This window comes from Carassius carassius, chromosome 20 (assembly GCF_963082965.1).
Source record: "Carassius carassius chromosome 20, fCarCar2.1, whole genome shotgun sequence".
Classification (NCBI taxonomy): Eukaryota; Metazoa; Chordata; class Actinopteri; order Cypriniformes; family Cyprinidae; genus Carassius; species Carassius carassius.
This window is the reverse complement of record NC_081774.1, coordinates 19,780,785-19,799,772: the sequence shown is the minus strand read 5'-3', so window position 1 is coordinate 19,799,772 and position 18,988 is coordinate 19,780,785. Positions and strand designations below refer to the sequence as shown.

Here is an 18,988-nt window from a genome sequence, read left to right as displayed (position 1 = left end):
CATTACGTACAAAATTAGTTGCTCCAATTTAGCAGAATTTATGTAGACCAGTTTAGTAAACAAAAAGTACAATTGCAGGGTATTTTTATTACGTACATAAATATGTAAATGTATTTGTAATATACTTAGCATTAAATAAATTTATTTCAAATGATTTTTATTTTTCACTAGGGTGATTTCAAGATAACATATCAAGATAATTCAAAATAAAGCTAACAGTGTTTTTTTTTTTTAATCCGAAGGCTACTGAATCCACAGGCATTTTTTTTTGTATAAAGGTAGTTCTTAAAGAAACTTAATGATTTCAAGTGACTTTTGGACTTAAACAAGCAAATATTTATTATTTACATGATTATTTCCTAGTAGAACTGGACAGGGAAAAAACTACATTTATAAACATTTATAAATACATTCACTCCATTTATACATTTACAAGATACCAAACCACTTTTGCAGCATTGTGGGATATTATAGGCAGGGCCTGATTAATATAAGGGCTAGGCAGGACTAAAGCCCCAGGGCTTGATGTGGAGGAAAGGAAAAGTAGACCTATGGATTGGCTAACGGGAGCACCCGAGCTTTTCCCAGTGTGCTGATTGCTGAAATCCCACCATGCACCCACATTTTAGTGTAAGTGCTATTTCAGTCCAAAAGATATGAGCGAAAAAAAATGTCTTTGTACTCGTTTACACAAGTGTAGCCTTGGCTCTACTGTAGCGCATGGGAAACAAAGACTAAAAGCCAAGTGATGAAACAGCACTAAGTTACCTGATTAAAGCAGTGCTTACCCATTTGAATTTGACACACGACACTTATATGTGAACAGAAAAGTCTCTGTTGTAAAGCTACAATAAGCAATTTAATCCACAGCACCACACCTTAACATGCAGTTACTGACATTGTAGAAATATGCCATTGTTACTTATTGCCTATTAAATACTGGGTCAAATAAAGGCAATACATCAATTTTATAAAGGTTTACTAGTTAACTCTGGATTCATGAATTTGCTTTTTTTTTCATTAGGGCAACTACAAAGGAAAATTTTATAGTTCTAATAAACTTTCATTGCAGAAAAATATGATGATGATTTGATTTGATGATTTGAATATTTAAGAGCCTGCAATACAATGGAATATTAATATTGTTAAATGCATTTTAAGTATTCAAAATATTGTTTGTTTTCATCCATTATTTATTAATAAAAATGTATTTGCTACAATTGCCCTAACACCAGCAAACATTTATGGGGGACTGTGTGGGCCAGTCCAACCCTGGTGATTCTCCTCTTCTACGGCCAGAAAGAAGACCTTCTAATAATACAACTATTTAACGTAAACTCCTTAAGGGAGCTGGATTTTCTTAACAGTTGTTGCTGCTTCTGAAAACCTGTTTGCTTTGACTTTATATAATGTATTTATTATTTTAATGTGTTGTAGCCTGGAAAATTTTGGGTAGATGCTCACTGTATCTCTCTGTGTTGGAAATTTGATTAAAATAATAAGAATTATTATTATTCCTGTGGTAGAAAATGATAGGCTACTATGGGGGCCCTTGGGTTTGCTATAGCCCCAGGGCCCTATGTGTTCTTAATCCGGACCTGATCATAGGCAGCCCTGTGCTGCATTCAAAAGTCAAGCAGATGACAGCAGTAGACAAAATGTTGCACAAACAGTGAATTCAGACTTCTCTTGATGTTTTTCAACCTACACAGACTGATTTTTTTTTCAGCTTTCAGACACATCCAATGAATTTTATTGGATGTGTGTAGTCCCCTTTCAGGCGGTCATTCTCAACGTCACTTTGGTATTAACGACCGAAGAATTGAGTTCTTGCTTAGAGAGACCAATACATTTCAAGTGTAAACTAAACGAGCCAATGCACATTGGCATGGGATGATTGCATCCAGCTGCCACTGATTGCAGCGTGAGTATAACTAGACAGCAGGTGCAATGCATACTCAGCTTTTTGCTTTAGAGCCGAGCAGTTATATCGTTCTGTGCCTGACTTCTCTGCTACAGAGTGAAGACTCAACAAGTTTCAGCGCCCTCTTGAGAAGCTCGGGTGTTGGTGGTATGGCGCTTTAGTGGCGGTGGTTCTTCCCGTTTCGAGTGAGTTGCACACATCAGGCTGCATTATCCCTGTTTGTGTTGCATGTGGCCATCTCCCCTGTGCACTTCAGCACACTAAAAGAGCAATCTTTAAAAGAGCATTCAGGTGTGGACATCTTTTTAAAGATGCCCTTCCACGCACGGGTTTTTGGATGTGGTCGTTATCTGGCTGCCTTATGTATCTGGGTGTTAAGCATGCTGAGGCGACGTTTATGGACTAGTCATGCTCTCACTGTGGGAAAATGACCATCACGGAGTTGCGGACCAGGCTCCGTTTCCTGCAAATGGACAGGGTTCCCGTGGCTCTGCTTAGATCTAGTGGTCCCCCTCGCAAAAAACGGGGGCCGCTACTTCTTGCAGTAGCCGGACTGGTCTTACAGGCATTGTGAGGAATTCCCCTCCGAAGAAACCAACCTCCATGGGTGTCTACTTCCTCCGGCACTTCGCAGCCAGTGGAGTATCCTTCAGTGCTCCCCCTTCTGATTGGATGTCGATCGCTGCATTGGAGCGTGAGCCAGACCTTTCTGTAGATAATGATCTGGCAGTGCTGCCACCTTTTGAGTGGCCAGCAATACCGGATACGGATTCGGATATGGAAATGGTGTCTATGCTTGCCCGGACACCGAGAGTTTTGAGCTTGAGTGGAAGCCTCCACCGTGTCCCGATCCCTCGAGGCTTGACGATTCATTTCTGAGGCACTGAAGGACCTGCACAAGGATGGGCATGACCTAGAAGTTCTTAAAGAGCTTCGCACCACTACTGACTTCACTCTACAGGCAACGAAGGTCACTGCATGGTCTCTAGGCCATGCGACGTCAACTATGGGGGTCCAGGAATGCCATCTCTGGCTGTGTCTGGCCCACATGAGGGAGACCGACGAGACTCGGTTCTTAAATACCCTCAGACTAGCCTCTTCAGCGTCGCAGTGGAGAACTTAGCCCAGCAGTTCTCTGCCACACAGAAGCAGACAGAGGCCATCAAACATATCTTGCCCTGGCGTGCAGCTGCTGTCTCTACCCAGCCGCTGATGGCAGTGCCTCAGTCTGCACGTCAAACAACCTCCGGCAAAGCAGAGCCATGGAGCCAGTCGCAGGGCAGCCGCCCCACCTGTACAGGCCCCCGCCAAACCTCATCCTTTCCAATCATCCTACTACTTGTCTGCTTGATCCTATTGAAAATGGCATCTCAGGAACAACAAACCAGTGGTTTAAATCTTACCTCTCAGATAGGTCCTTCACGGTATCTTGGAGAGGTGAGGTGTCCAAGTCGCAACATCTGTCTAGTGGGGTGCCTCAAGGAGTTTTTGGACCACTTCTCTTCTCTGTCTACATGAGATCACTAGGTTCTGTCATTCAGAAACATGGCTTTTGATATCACTGCTATGCTGATGATACTCAACTCTACCTCTCATTCCATCCTGATGATCCGACGATAGCTGCTTACATCTCAGCATGTCTAACATACATTTCTTGTTGGATGACTGACCATCACCTTCAACTCAACCTGGCTAAGACAGAACTGCTTGTGGTTTCAACAAACCCATTATTTTATCAAAATTTCAACACCCAGTTACCTTGGAATTGTGATTGATGATAAGCTGAATTTCTTAGACCCCATTGCTAAAACTGCCTGGTCCTGCAGATTCGCTTTATACAACATTAGGAAGATCAGGCCCTTTCTTTCAGAACATGCATAACAACTCCTTGTTCAAGCTCTTGTTTTATCCAGGCTGGACTATTGCAATGCTCTTTTGGCAGGTCTTTCAGCGTCTTCTATCAAACCTCTACAATTAATCCAAAATACAGCTGCAAGATTTTCTTTTTTTTTTAATGAGCCGAAAAGAATGCATGTCACACCTCTGTTCATCAATTTGCACTGGCTCCCAGTAGCTGCTTGCATAAAATTCAAGGCATTAATGTTTGCCTACAAAATCACCAATGGCTCTGCACCCCTTTACCTAAATGCATTACTTTAGATTTATTTATAAATTGATAAATAAAATCCATTTATGACAATATTTTTGAATGCATCCTTACTTTACAGCACATTTACACAACCTAAAACTTCTCACAGTACTGTAGCTTTGGAGGCAGGTTTCTTAAAATGTCTTGAAGACGTTGCTACATTTCTTCTGGATTTAGTTTGTCTCAGTTTCATCTGTTTCTTCATGTAATCACGGACATATTTGATGATGGTGATATCAGATCTCCAAGTGGAGCACCGGCTGTTGTCAGACTACTTGTGCATTCAAAAATCTCACTAGATTATTGTTAAAATTAATGGCAAAATTAATTATTTGGGTTGAAAATACTAATGTGCCTAAGACTTTTGACTAAGAGCGTGGTTCTGTTATATATAGATCAGTGAGTGTGAGCGCTAACTGTGCCAGAGCGCAGATCTTCTGATACATGCTGCATGATTGCATGAATTTATCTACAACCCGAATTCCGGAAAAGTTGGGACGTTTTTTAAATTTTAATAAAATGAAAACTAAAAGACTTTCAAATCACATGAGCCAATATTTTATTCACAATAGAACATAGATAACATAGCAAATGTTTAAACTGAGAAAGTTTACAATTTTATGCACAAAATGAGCTCATTTCAATTTTGATTTCTGCTACAGGTCTCAAAATAGTTGGGACGGGGCATGTTTACCATGGTGTAGCATCTCCTTTTCTTTTCAAAACAGTTTGAAGACGTCTGGGCATTGAGGCTATGAGTTGCTGGAGTTTTGCTGTTGGAATTTGGTCCCATTCTTGCCTTATATAGATTTCCAGCTGCTAAAGAGTTCGTGGTCGTCTTTGACGTATATTTCATTTAATGATGCGCCAAATGTTCTCTATAGGTGAAAGATCTGGACTGCAGGCAGGCCAGGTTAGCACCCGGACTCTTCTACGACGAAGCCATGCTGTTGTTATAGCTGCAGTATGTGGTTTTGCATTGTCCTGCTGAAATAAACAAGGCCTTCCCTGAAATAGACGTTGTTTGGAGGGAAGCATATGTTGCTCTAAAACCTTTATATACCTTTCAGCATTCACAGAGCCTACAAAAACATGCAAGCTGCCCATACCGTATGCACTTATGCACCCCCATACCATCAGAGATGCTGGCTTTTGAACTGAACGCTGATAACATGCTGGAAGGTCTCCCTCCTCTTTAGCCCGGAGGACATGGCATCCGTGATTTCCAACAAGAATGTCAAATTTGGACTCGTCTGACCATAAAACACTATTCCACTTTGAAAGTAGTCCATTTTAAATGAGCCTTGGCCCACAGGACACGACGGCGCTTCTGGACCATGTTCACATATGACTTCCTTTTTGCATGATAGAGCTTTAGTTGGCATCTGCTGATGGCACGGCGGATTGTGTTTACCGACAGTGGTTTCTGGAAGTATTCCTGGGCCCATTTAGTAATGTCATTGACACAATCATGCCGATGAGTGATGCAGTGTCGTCTGAGAGCCCGAAGACCACGGGCATCCAATAAAGGTCTCCGGCCTTGTCCCTTACGCACAGAGATTTCTCCAATTTCTCTGAATCTTTTGATGATGTTATGCACTGTAGATGATGAGATTTGCAAAGCCTTTGCAATTTGACGTTGAGGAACATTGTTTTTAAAGTTTTCCACAATTTTTTCACGCAGTCTTTCACAGATTGGAGAGCCTCTGCCCATCTTTACTTCTGAGAGACTCTGCTTCTCTAAGACAAAGCTTTTATAGCTAATCATGTTACAGACCTGATATCAATTAACTAGATGTTCTCCCAGCTGAATCTTTTCAAAACTGCTTGCTTTTTTAGCCATTTGTTGCCCCCGTGCCAACTTTTTTGAGACCTGTAGCAGGCATTAAATTTTAAATGAGCTAATTAAGTGGATAAAAGTGTAAAATTTCTCAGTTTAAACATTTGCTACGTTATCTATGTTCTATTGTGAATAAAATATTGGCTCATGTGATTTGAAATTCCTTTAGTTTTCATTTTATTAAAATTTAAAAAACGTCCCAACTTTTCCGGAATTCGGGTTGTAAGTAGCAAAAGCGATAGATGTGTACAGCAATATATTGTCAGAGGGCCGTGTCTTTATGACATGGTCACGCTTCACAGTCATACAGATGCCCTAGCAGAGTAACCACTCTGAACATGTTCGAGTCGACAACCCAACAAACATTTTCTTTTTCTTTGTGAAATGCCTTCCTTGCAAGAAAAATGTGGCTGTTGTCTTTCAAATAAATGCCATTGTTTTTGTTATCAAATGCAATGGCATTCGTACAGCTTCTTTTGTTTGTTGACGTACATTCTCATTCTATTCAGACTTTCATTGAACAAAAATCCGTAAAGAAGAAATCAGTATTTTGGTCTTTTTCCATCATAATTATTCCATCTCTAGCACTTACATGTCTTCAAATCTGAAGCTGCATTCGTTTACACTGCAAAGCTTAATGCACAGATATGATCTTTTGGCCATATTAAATTTTTTGTATATCACCTGTTTACATTGCACTTAAGACACAACTCAAATCCAATATCTGATTTTACAGTTATACTGAGTTTATATGGACAAATGAAAGCTGTCACTGATGTTTGCAGTGCAAAATTTGACTGAACTGGTAAATTTAATGTAATCTTGATGGCTTGGAATTCCAATAAAAATTTAGATGTAACTATAGTATCTGTGTGTATCTGATTTAAAACCACGTTTGAAAGAAAGCTGATTTTGCGTTTATGCATGTGAAATAATATCCGATTTGAGTCACATGTGAGTAAAAAACAGTCACGTAAGCAAGTGTAATGACATATTCAATATCACAAAACTTTTTGATTTTACAGGATCTTTAAGTATCCAAATACTTTTTGGAGCCACTGAGGACACATAAGTGTTCACTTAGTGACTGCAAGATTTTCTCTAAGCTGAAAAATGAAGACGTGTCTTTGATGGAGGAAGAAATGACAGTCCCTCTGGATTCCTGGCTGAGACAAGCAGAGGAATTTGTAACCCTGACGGCCCTGTTGATGCTTTAGCTGTGGCTGTTATTGTTGAGTATATTTTCCCTTTCATTTTTTTTGGGACCAATCCCCTGGTTCCTCCGTCAGCTCTCCTCGCCTGACGCTCCAGTGATCATGAAGACTGCCGGCCTCATCACTTTCAGCAAAAAAAAAAAAAACATTCTCACACCATCCGGTTTGTTTCCCTCCTCACCCCACCTTTCCCTGTCTGTCTCATACACACACACGTGAGTTGTGGAGTGTAACAACTCTAAGGGACTCCTGAGATTTTCTCCTTAAATGAAATGACCTCCTCTCAGAATACAGTAGCAGTCTCCAGAGTAACTTCTCATACAACTGTTCATTGCCAAGCTCCATTAGAAGATGGAGTTAACATTGCTATGTGAAATACAAGCAGGAAGACACTGGCAAGAAATGAGACAAAGCCACTTTGGATGGATGGAAGTGAGAATACAGAATGCATCACTGAAATGCAAATGTATTATTTTATTGTTATGATGCTGAAACAGTGACGTGAAAACATCACACTGCTTCAGAAAAGAAGCTTTGTTATGATTTACTCGCTTCATATCAAATCTAAATTTCTATACTATTTTAATTTTTTTTGTCGTTTTGATACTAGAACCTTTTATTTTAGTTGCAAAAGCAACGTTTCAAATTTACGTTAGAGTTAAATTTATTTAAGCTTACATCCTTCATCAAATATTTAATTTAATTTTAATATTTATTTCAATTCACTTATATATAGTTTTAGGTTTGGTTAACGTTAACAACCCTGGTCCTGAGTCTTTAAAACTGCACTTTTTGTATTTCATAAAAGAAAATAACAGCATACAGGATCAGAACAACCTGAGAGGGAGAAAATGATTTGTGTACTACTGTACTAATTTTACTGTTAAAACTGCATTGCTTGAGGCATAGGGACCTGAGTACAGACAACGCCATGTTTCATGTGCTCCAGCAAAGGGTCCCCACAGTGGTAAATGTAGCCAGTCAGCTGCTCATCCCGCTGGCCAGTGGTGATATAATCAAGACCAGCCTGCCCACCCAAGATTGCAGGGGGAGAATTTCTCACTATCTCAGCTTTTCTCTTCTCTAATGCTGAAATGCAACCCTCTTCTGTCGCCTCTGCTGGCCATTGGAGTGGATAAGTAATTCATATATTGGGCAAGGTTTCGGGGAGTGAGTGGCATTTATAGGCTTGCTATCTCTGAGCTTCAAGTCGGTGATGAAGCGACTGTCTGCTCAGAGACATTACAGTGTTTAGGATGGATGACAGGTCCGCTAGAGAGCAACAACACTGGGACAACAAAACGCTAAGTAAAGAAAAAAACATCATGAGGAGGTAAAAAATAGCTGGGTGAATGTGTGCTGACAAAACGACACAAAGAAATGCACTGAGGTACAAATGTCTGAAGCCACATCTGGGATTTAAAATCTAATTTAAAACTGGATCTAAAAATATAAAAGAAATGAACATTAAATATGTAATACTGTAACTCTTTGATCATTAAGGCAAATCATACAAACCAAATACTAGGAGAAATACTCAGACATAAAAACTAAATACTAAATAATAACAAAGCTGCCATTTTGAAATGTGGTTCCTTTTCAGGAACTCGAGCTGCGTCGAAACGCTTTTGGGGAACGTCCCTGACGAGACCGACTCTGAATATCGTGTGCAATCAGTCCATCGGAAAGGCGTGACGTAGGCGGGGTGACGTAGCGACCAGGAAGCTATAAAAGCACGTGCCGTGCAGCAGGCTTCAGCTTCGAATCTGTCAGCAAGCGCTCTGTGTGTGCATGTCAAAGTCTGTCCTGTTGGTCCTATTTATTGTTGTCTGTCCCTTAGCCATTAGAAGATCGCTAAAACAGCTTAATATGCCAAAACAAAAGCAAAGACCTAACATATGAAGGGCGATTCCAAGCCACGTTATAGATTGTGTGTTCCTCCCTGCCCTCGCTACATTACGAGTGGGGATACATGTGCGTGGCTTGCCTGGGATCGAAGCACGCTGAGTCGGCTCTCGAGGGGGCCGACTGCCCGCATTGTGAACGAATGCCAATGCGGACGCTTCGATCCCGCAGGGCTCTCTTTGAGAAGTGAGCCTTTGCAAGCGTTCCTCGCGATGCCGGTTCCGCTTTCGCCGAGGCGAAGCCGCTCCGGCATTCGTTGGGTTCGCAGATCGATCTGCTGGAAGGTATGGAGACGGGCACATCCTTATCTCCTACGTTCCCACCAGATCTGCCTGATTCCGGGGTTTGGAAGCCCGAGCTTCGGCTCTTCCCCCCGAGCGTCGGGCTTGACGCTCTGCCTTTCTTTCTCCGAGGAGATTGACACGGAGGGCGTCGGCGAGCGTGTAGTTGCACAAACAAAGTTGCATAAGCACAGTATAAAACAAACAGTGTCATTATACGGGCAGCGTTAGTGAGCAGCTATTTAATCTCCGAGGGGATTAATATTGTTTGTGTGACTAAGCTATTCGCGCGCTGTCGAGGCAACGCATGTATTACATCATTTTCAGTTTTGATGTGAATTTTTCCATACCCGACCGCATGTCTGGTTATTTTAACTCCATTTAATAAGCAGGAGTTGGTTCTATCACTTCAATGTGTACTTTATCACAATCTAGACCGTGTTTACTTGTCTGATTGTTTGATTTCACTAAATTCTGAGGAATTTGGATTGCGTTAGATTCTGAGGAATCTAATGACTGTTATCTAACTTCGAGAAGTTCAATATATCACTTCAATGTGTATTGTATCACAATCCAGACCGTATTTACTTGTCTGATTGTTTGATTTCATTAAATTCTGAGGAATATAATGACAGTTATTTGACTCATGAAGTTAGATGTACTGGAGGGACTGCTGGGCGGGAGCAGCCCCCTCCGCGTACAAACAGTCATGACTACAGAGGGCAGCCCCTACTGGGGTAGAGCGGTGTCCACCTCATTACACGGTGCCCGTCTCACCTCAGTGCCCTCGGGAGGTGGGTCTGCCAACCCTGCCGGAGTTTCAGGGTGCAGCGGCCTCCAGCGAGCACTACTCAGTTATTTCCGCCCGTGAGCGTAGCGGAGCTGGGATGCTCGCCTCCCCTTCGGGGGCCTCTTACTCCAGAGATCAGTCTCGAGAGACTGATTCCCTTAGTACATTAGCTAGTGTAACCCTTTATAATTAAACAAATTAATTATAAAAAGGAATTAAACAGAGTTGTTAAAACTAACCAGAAATTATTAAAGAATGCAAGAAAAATGATAAAATCAAAAAGAAACGCATTTCAGTGTGATGATTGACATCTTAATGATTGTCCAATTACGTGAGATTTATTGTTGATGTCCCGCCCCACCACGTTAGTTCTGTATGGGGGAAGCCATTTTACATTCTCTGCGTTACTGGGAGACGAGCAGCAGCATAACTTTTTGTAAAAGTTCAGATCGACAGAGAGGATTGAAAAAGATACATTTATATGATCTATTTTCTTTGGATTTGGTGAGTACACATTTTGAAATGTGTAAACTTTCATAAATGTAATTTATTGTGTACAGATGTGTTTAAATTGAGAGAGAGTGAAAACGTATTTCTTTGTTGGTATGAAATGCTGATAAGGTCTGATGTTAACGAGCAAAAAGTTATGTAATGGTAAGAGTATGTGTATATGAGTTCGTAATGTTCATATTTTGTTGTTGATCATATTGAACGAGTGGTTTTCTTTCTTTAAGTTATATAATGTTATCTAAGCTGTCTAATTACGGTTGAAGTGTAGCACAAAATGTTCAATAGGATAACAAGTGCTACTAATTACTGTTGTTAACCTAAAAGCAGTGAACCTAATGTGTATTGTGAACTAAATACTGCCTGTTACATATTCAGGTCGGGTTTTTTTGTCCTGCTGGAACTGCGTTCATTTCGGCGCGACGATCTAAGATGGCGAGCCTTCCCCGTGAGATGAACATTGAATGATATCAGATTTGAGTTCAAATCAACACCTGTGGATTCGGGTAGGAAAGTTCTGATTGCCTGATAGTTTTTTCCTAAACAGGACTGAACTTTGTTTTTGAAAGACTGCTCAGAGGATTTTATTTTTCTGCACAACAGATTTTTCTTTGAAACTAAAGAATCATTTTACGATTCTAAGGAACTTTGGATTCTCCGAACTGAATCTTTTGAATCGAATCTTTTGGATTGAATCTTTCGAAACGAATTTTTGAATCTGAGCCTCTAAACGAACTTGAACTGAACTTTTCAAACAACCTTTTGAACTGATTCATTGAACTGCTGTCTACTGTAAACGGTTTGTTTGCATTTTGTTCAATTCGGTTGAGTTTATTGTTGAATGTGATTCAGTGAGTTGTCAACATTTACAATTGTGACCATTTGTAAAGGTTTATAGGGTTGTATTTGATATTGATTTTGAAGGTGTAGTAATTTAGGATATTCTTATAGCCTAGAGGGTACATCCAACTAATTGAACAAACCGAGTCAAGTGAAATTGTTCATTGATTGTGAATTTAATCCATATAACTGTGGTTTGATATCGATCAAAAGACTGTCACAAATTGTTTATTTAATTTATTTCAATTTTTTTTTTTAATATCAACCATTACTTCCAATCATTCATTTAAATACAAAGATTTACTTTATTATTTAACCAGTGTTGTCGTTATTACACCTCCATAGTTGAACCTACTGGCCTATAGTGAATATTAGTAACAAGTTCAATATTATTTGACACGTGTGCTACATAATTAGTGGCGAGCCAGCCAGGAGGTGTAATTAATAGCTTTACTCCTACTTAACATCCAAAAAGCAAAAATAGACGAAAGAGACATTCAAATCAGTTTATTAGTGTGGCAAGTAAATTGACCCTGAGAACATGGAAATAGTACAGAAGGAAAGTATAAAAATTTCAAATGCCCTTCTATTAAGTGGACCAATTAACACTCTTGAGGATGAAGAGGTCCTTGATCTTCTAAAACGTCATGGGTCCATCGCAAGGGTCCTTCCCATTAACGATCCTGAGTCCAAGTACCATGACCACTCCATTGTAGAGTACAACTCTGGATCAGCTATTGAATCAATAAGTCCCTTGCTACCCCTTAGCTACACAGATAAAGGCGACCCAAGCTTAACTTACCAGATAAGAGCCCTGAGCAGTGTCTACTCTTGTGAGGAGAGTTTTGGTGCCACAACCTCTTACTTATCCACCCTGAGAACCATTGCTAAGCAAAGTGGAAAATCCTTCAATGCTCTGCTACGAGAAGAACTCTCTCAGATCTCAAGCTCCTTAATTCCAGATGAGGTGGATGCAGATGAGTCTGCGCTTGATGAGTTAAATTCCACTAAAGAGCAGAATGCCTCCAAGAGGAATGTCCAGAGTCCTCGTCCCATTCTCAATGATCCAACACTTGATCAAGATGACTTGCCAAGGTCTGAAAAACGGTTATCAGGTACTATGAGTCACATTCAGCTCAATCCTGCTGAGGTGCAGAAAGTTGTTGTGGAGCATATAGTTAAGAGTGAAGTCGCTGCAGCCCTTCCATCCACTGCTGTAGTTAGGCTCCGTCCATTCTCAGGGAGAGTTCCACAGCCCAATAATGAATCTGATTATGACACTTGGCGTTGTAATGTTGAATTACTCTTTGATGACCCTTCTGTGTCTGACTTACAAAGAGTAAGGAGAATTATGGAGAGTCTCTTACCTCCTGCCACTGATATTGTCAAGTCTTTAGGGCTCCGTGCTTCTCCCAGAGCTTACCTTAATGTGCTTGATGCAGCTTATGGTGCAATCGATGATGGTGATGAGTTGTTCTCAAAATTCATGAACACATTTCAGAATGAGGGAGAGAAAGCATCTAGCTATCTCCAAAGGCTTCAAGTTGCTCTGAGCAAGGCAGTCAGAGGAGGTGGGATTAAATCATCTGAGGCCAACCATCATCTTCTGCGGCAGTTTTCCAGAGGCTGTTGGGATGACATCCTTATTGCTGAGCTTCGTCTCGAAACTCGTAGAGACGACCCTATCGAGTTCCAAGACTTACTACGTTCCCTTAGAACCAGAGAAGACAAGAGTGCACAGAAATGGGTGCGCATGAAAAGCCACATCAGTGCTTCTAAGCAGAAACCACAAACATTACCTAGATCTGCTCATGCTTATAGCCAAGATACTGCCGTTGCAAGCATATCCCCTCACGAGTCAAAGTTGTTGTTTGAGACTGCTGAGTTGAAGAAGCAAATAGCTGTGTTAAAGGAACAGTTAACTTCATTGACTCTTCCAAAGCCCAGAAAGACTGTCAAACCCAAGCATAAGACATCACCCTCTTTCACAACTCCTGAGTTTGCCAAACAAGCGTTCAAGTTAACCGGTGATCCTGTCACGAAATCCAGACCACGCCCTGGTTACTGTTTCAGATGTGGTGAAGATGGCCACATATCTGTTACGTGTGAAAATTCTCCGAACCCCAGGCTAGTTGAAAAGAAAAGGAATGAACTGCGGTTGAAGCAACAAGAGTGGGATCAAGAGAACAGTCATGTCGGTGCAGCTTCTTTAAACGCCTAACAGTTCCAGCTGTGGGACAAACTGGAACTAGTGAACCTAAAAGTAGTCCCCCCAGAATAAACTCAGGCCCACACCACAAATCTACTCCACACCACAAATTCCGTATTCATCGTCTGGTCGGATCCAAGTGTACAGCGCAAGTCAACATTTCAGGTACTGAATGTCACTGCTTACTTACTTCTACCAAGCTTGTTTGATTAATCATCCCATCAAGCCTCTGAACCTTCTGCTTGAGGTCACTGGAGCAAATGGTCAGCCAGTTCCATACAAAGGATATGTAGAAATTCCAATAACTTTTCCAGAAGACATGGTCGGATCTGAGGTTGAAATTTCCACACTGGCACTAGTCGTTCCTGACTTCAAATCTGAAAAACAATCTCAAGTCTTAATCGGAATGAATACGCTCGATTCTCTGTATACTGAATGTTCTGACTTGAATATCCTTGAAAACCATTCTCCACGATACGGGTACTGTGCTGTGCTTAAAACTCTGGAATTACGGCATAAACAGAATGCCAATGGATGCCTTGGACTGGTGAGACTACAGAGCAAGGAGCCCGTCGTCATTCCAGCACAGCAGACAGTTGCTCTCTGTGGAAAAGCAAATGTGGAGTGCTTAACCACTAACGAATGTGTTCTTCTAGAGCCCCCATCAAACTCTTCCCTTCCTGGAGGTGTTCTTTTCCAAAGAGGTGTAGTTCAAGTGCCATCGTTTCCAACGCAAAAGCTGAACGTCCAGCTACGGAATGAGTCTCATCGGGATGTAGTCCTGCAGCCAAATGCTGTGGTTGCTGAAATGCATGCCATCGAGAGTATCATCCCTCAAGAACGGGAGGTGAAATCTGTACCTGCTGGTCAGAGCTGTTCCGAAGCAGTGATTACTTTTGACTTTGGCGACTCACCGTTGCCCAAAGAGTGGAGGGATAGGATCAGTAAGAAGCTGAGTGATATGTCTGATGTCTTTGCGCAACATGACCTTGATTTTGGACGAACATCCAAAGTAAAGCATCACATCAAGCTGTTTGACGAAACTCCCTGTAAGCAAAGGGCACGCCCTATCCATCCTCATGACCTGGCTGCTGTCAGACGCCATTTGCAGGAGTTAAAAGGGTCAGGAGTCATCCGGGAATCTGAGTCTCCTTTTGCATCCCCAATCGTAGTCGTACGTAAGAAGAATGGCGACGTAAGACTATGTGTGGATTACAGGAAGCTTAATTCACAAACTGTGAAGGATTCCTACGCTTTGCCGAACCTTGAGGAGTCTTTTTCAGCCTTGACAGGTTCTCAATGGTTCTCTGTCCTGGACTTAAAGTCTGGTTACTACCAGATAGAAATGGAGGAGTCTGACAAGTACAAAACCGCTTTCTCTTGTCCCTTAGGATTTTGGGAATTTAATCGGATGCCTCAAGGAATTACCAATGCACCAAGTACATTCCAACGATTAATGGAAAAGTGTATGGAGGATCTACATCTCACAGAGGTCTTGGTGTTCCTTGATGACTTAATAGTGTTTTCCCAGACCCCTGAGGAGCATGAAGAACGGCTTCTAAAGGTACTGAGAAGACTAAGAGAGTATGGGTTGAAGTTATCCCCAGAAAAATGCAAGTTCTTCCAAACTTCAGTCCGGTACCTTGGCCACATAATTTCGGAGACGGGAGTCCAGACAGATCCTGAAAAGATCAGTGCTCTTAAGACCTGGCCAAAACCAAAGAACCTAAAGGAGCTAAGATCATTCTTGGGATTTTCGGGATACTATCGACGGTTCATCCGCGATTATTCCAAGATAGTGAAACCCCTAAATGAATTAACTGCTGGTTATGCCCCACTGAATTGTAAGACCATGAACAGTGAGTTGAAAGGAAGCTATTTTAACCCAAAAGAGTCATTTGGGAGCCGATGGACAACTGCTTGTGATGAAGCATTCAGCACAATTATCTCCAAACTTACTAGTGCACCTGTGCTTGGTTTTGCAGACCAGACCTTACTTTACATCCTCCACACAGACGCGAGCACCATAGGTCTTGGCGCTGCATTATATCAGGAGCAAGATGGAGAAAAAAAAGCCATAGCTTTCGCCAGTAGAGGTCTTTCCAGAAGTGAGTCTCGATATCCCGCCCATAAGTTGGAGTTTCTTGCTTTAAAGTGGGCAGTGACCGAGAAATTCTCTGACTACTTGTATGGAAATCACTTCTCTGTCATAACTGACAGTAATCCTCTTACTTACATCCTAACTTCCGCAAAGCTTGATGCCATAAGTTATCGTTGGCTGTCAGCGTTAGCTACTTTCTCCTTTGATCTGACCTACAGATCAGGGAAGCAAAACCAAGATGTGGATGGGTTATCAAGACGTCCCCATGGCGAGTTGATCAATGACATGGTATCACAAAAGGAACTTGAACGGATACAGCAATTCGCCGCCAAGCATCTGGGTAAAGATGAAGGTTTTGTCATGGACTGTGCTGTTGTACAAGCTGTGTGGGACAAGCATCTGGTTCAGAAAGGATGTGAAACTCCTCATGCTCTAGTGGAGTCCCTGGCAATGGAGCAGGATGCGATTCCTGGTTGCTTTACTCAAGACCCGACTGAAGATGAGTCTGCAGTACCCGGTTTAACTGACATAGACCTGAAACGTGTACAAAGGGAAGATGTGATTCTGAACCAAGTCATCAGTCACCTGGAAGAAGGTCAAATGCCGTGCCGGGCAGTGAGGTATGAATGTCCAGACATTTCCTTGTTGCTGAGGGAGTGGAACCGCTTGGAACTGAAAGATGGAATTCTGTACAGACGACGGCAGTGGGATGATCAAACAACTTACCAATTGGTGTTACCTGTTAAGTTCCGTGCTATGGTGCTGGAGAGCCTGCATGATCAGATGGGCCACATGGGAGTAGATCGCACCCTCGACCTTGTCCGTTCTCGCTTCTATTGGCCAAAGATGAGTGCTGATGTTGAGAGGAAGGTTAAGACCTGCGAACGGTGCGTGATGCGGAAAGCTTTGCCAGAGAAATCTGCCCCCTTAGTCAACATCCAGGTTACACGGGCCCTTGAGTTGCTCTGTATAGACTTTCTTTCCATCGAACCAGACCAAAGTAATGTCCAGAATGTACTTGTCATGACGGACCATTACACCAAGTATGCGGTTGCCATACCCACCAACAACCAGAAAGCCAGGACTGTGGCTAAATGCCTTTGGGATGGATTCATTGTCCACTATGGTTTCCCGGAGAGGATACTAAGCGATCAAGGAGCCGACTTTGAATCCAAACTCATCAAAGAGCTTTGCGAGATGGCAAAAATTCACAAGGTACGGACAACTCCCTATCATCCTCGCGGTAATCCCATTGAGCGCTTCAATAGGACACTCCTAAACATGTTGGGTACCTTGAAGGAACAGGATAAGTCACATTGGCACGACTTTGTGAAACCATTAGTGCACGCCTACAATTGCACAAAAAACGAGACAACTGGATTCACGCCTTATGAGCTCATGTTTGGGAGGCGACCCAGACTACCGGTCGATTTAGCCTTTGGGTTACCCGTAGAAAAACCTGTCCATGAGTCGCATTCCAAATATGTTCAAAGTCTCAAAGCCAGACTTGAGGAGAGTTACCGAATCGCCACTCAAAACACTTCAAAGTCTGCAAGAAGGAATAAGGACAGATTCGACAAACGAGTGAAAGAGTCAACTCTTGAAGTGGGAGATAAAGTCCTAGTGAGGAACGTCCGAATCAGGGGAAAACATAAACTCGCAGACAAGTGGGAATCTACTATCCATATAGTAGTGGAACGAGTAGGAGACCTGCCAGTTTATAAAGTTCGTCCACAAGATAAGGATGTTCCTCTACGAGTGTTGCACAGGGATCTATTATTACCTTGTGGTTTCCTTGCATCTTCTGAGGGGAGTGTTCCCAATCCAGTAAGCATCTCCAAGCCTAAGACACGAAGCCAAAGAAAGAGAGAACTGTTAAATGAGGAACAATCAGATTCAGAGGAGGAAATTTGCATATTCAGTAGAATTCCTGTTGGAAAAACAAAGATTATCTATGCATATGACACCGCGAAGTCAAAAGCGGCTGATGGGAAAGAAAAAGACTTACCTCAGGGATCTGACTTACCTCAGGAACCAGAACTACCTCATGAAACAGAATTACCCCAGACTGTGAACGGTCCAGCTAACATTCTCCCACTGGATGAAAGTTTAGGAGAGGTGACAGAAATGTATGAACCAGATCCTGACGTACAAGAAACTATACCAACAGGAAATGAAATTGGAAGAGGATACTTACCTTCATCCGATCCAACTGGTGATGTGGAGGAAAAAGATATATCCACGGATGCTCAAGATCTGGAAGAAGAAACAGAACCAGTTAATGCATATGCAAGATCAAGTGTAGATCAAAATCTAAGAAGATCAAACAGGGTCCAAAAACCGCCAAAGAAATTCCATTACCCACAGTTGGGTAATCCCCTTACCTCAGTAGTCCAAAACTTGTTCCAGTCATTGAGTGAGGCAGTAGTTAATTCAATGAGTCTTGCTGATATACCTATAACTGATTTAGTGCTGCCCAAGAGTTACTGAAGGGTCAAGTAAAGGACAAAACGCAAAGAGACTTGCTTATCTTTAAGAGGGGAGAATGTAACCCTTTATAATTAAACAAATTAATTATAAAAAGGAATTAAACAGAGTTGTTAAAACTAACCAGAAATTATTAAAGAATGCAAGAAAAATGATAAAATCAAAAAGAAACGCATTTCAGTGTGATGATTGACATCTTAATGATTGCCCAATTACGTGAGATTTATTGTTGATGTCCCGCCCCACCACGTTAGTTCTGTATGGGGGAAGCCATTTTACATTCTCTGCGTTACTGCGAGACGAGCAGCAGCATAACTTTTTGTAAAAGTTCAGATCGACAGAGAGGATTGAAAAAGAGACATTTATATGATCTATTTTCTTTGGATTTGGTGAGTACACATTTTGAAATGTGTAAACTTTCATAAATGTAATTTATTGTGTACAGATGTGTTTAAATTGAGAGAGAGTGAAAATGTATTTCTTTGTTGGTATGAAATGCTGATAAGGTCTGATGTTAACGAGCAAAAAGTTATGTAATGGTAAGAGTATGTGTATATGAGTTCGTAATGTTCATATTTTGTTGTTGATCATATTGAACGAGTGGTTTTCTTTCTTTAAGTTATATAATGTTATCTAAGCTGTCTAATTACGGTTGAAGTGTAGCACAAAATGTTCAATAGGATAACAAGTGCTACTAATTACTGTTGTTAACCTAAAAGCAGTGAACCTAATGTGTATTGT

General features: G+C 41.5%; 1 protein-coding gene across 1 annotated transcript in view; it reads right to left on the bottom strand.

Annotated features, from left to right (window-relative positions):
- dpydb (dihydropyrimidine dehydrogenase b) overlaps nucleotides 1-18,988 on the bottom strand; it is a 101,305-nt gene that overhangs the window by 52,579 nt on the left and 29,738 nt on the right.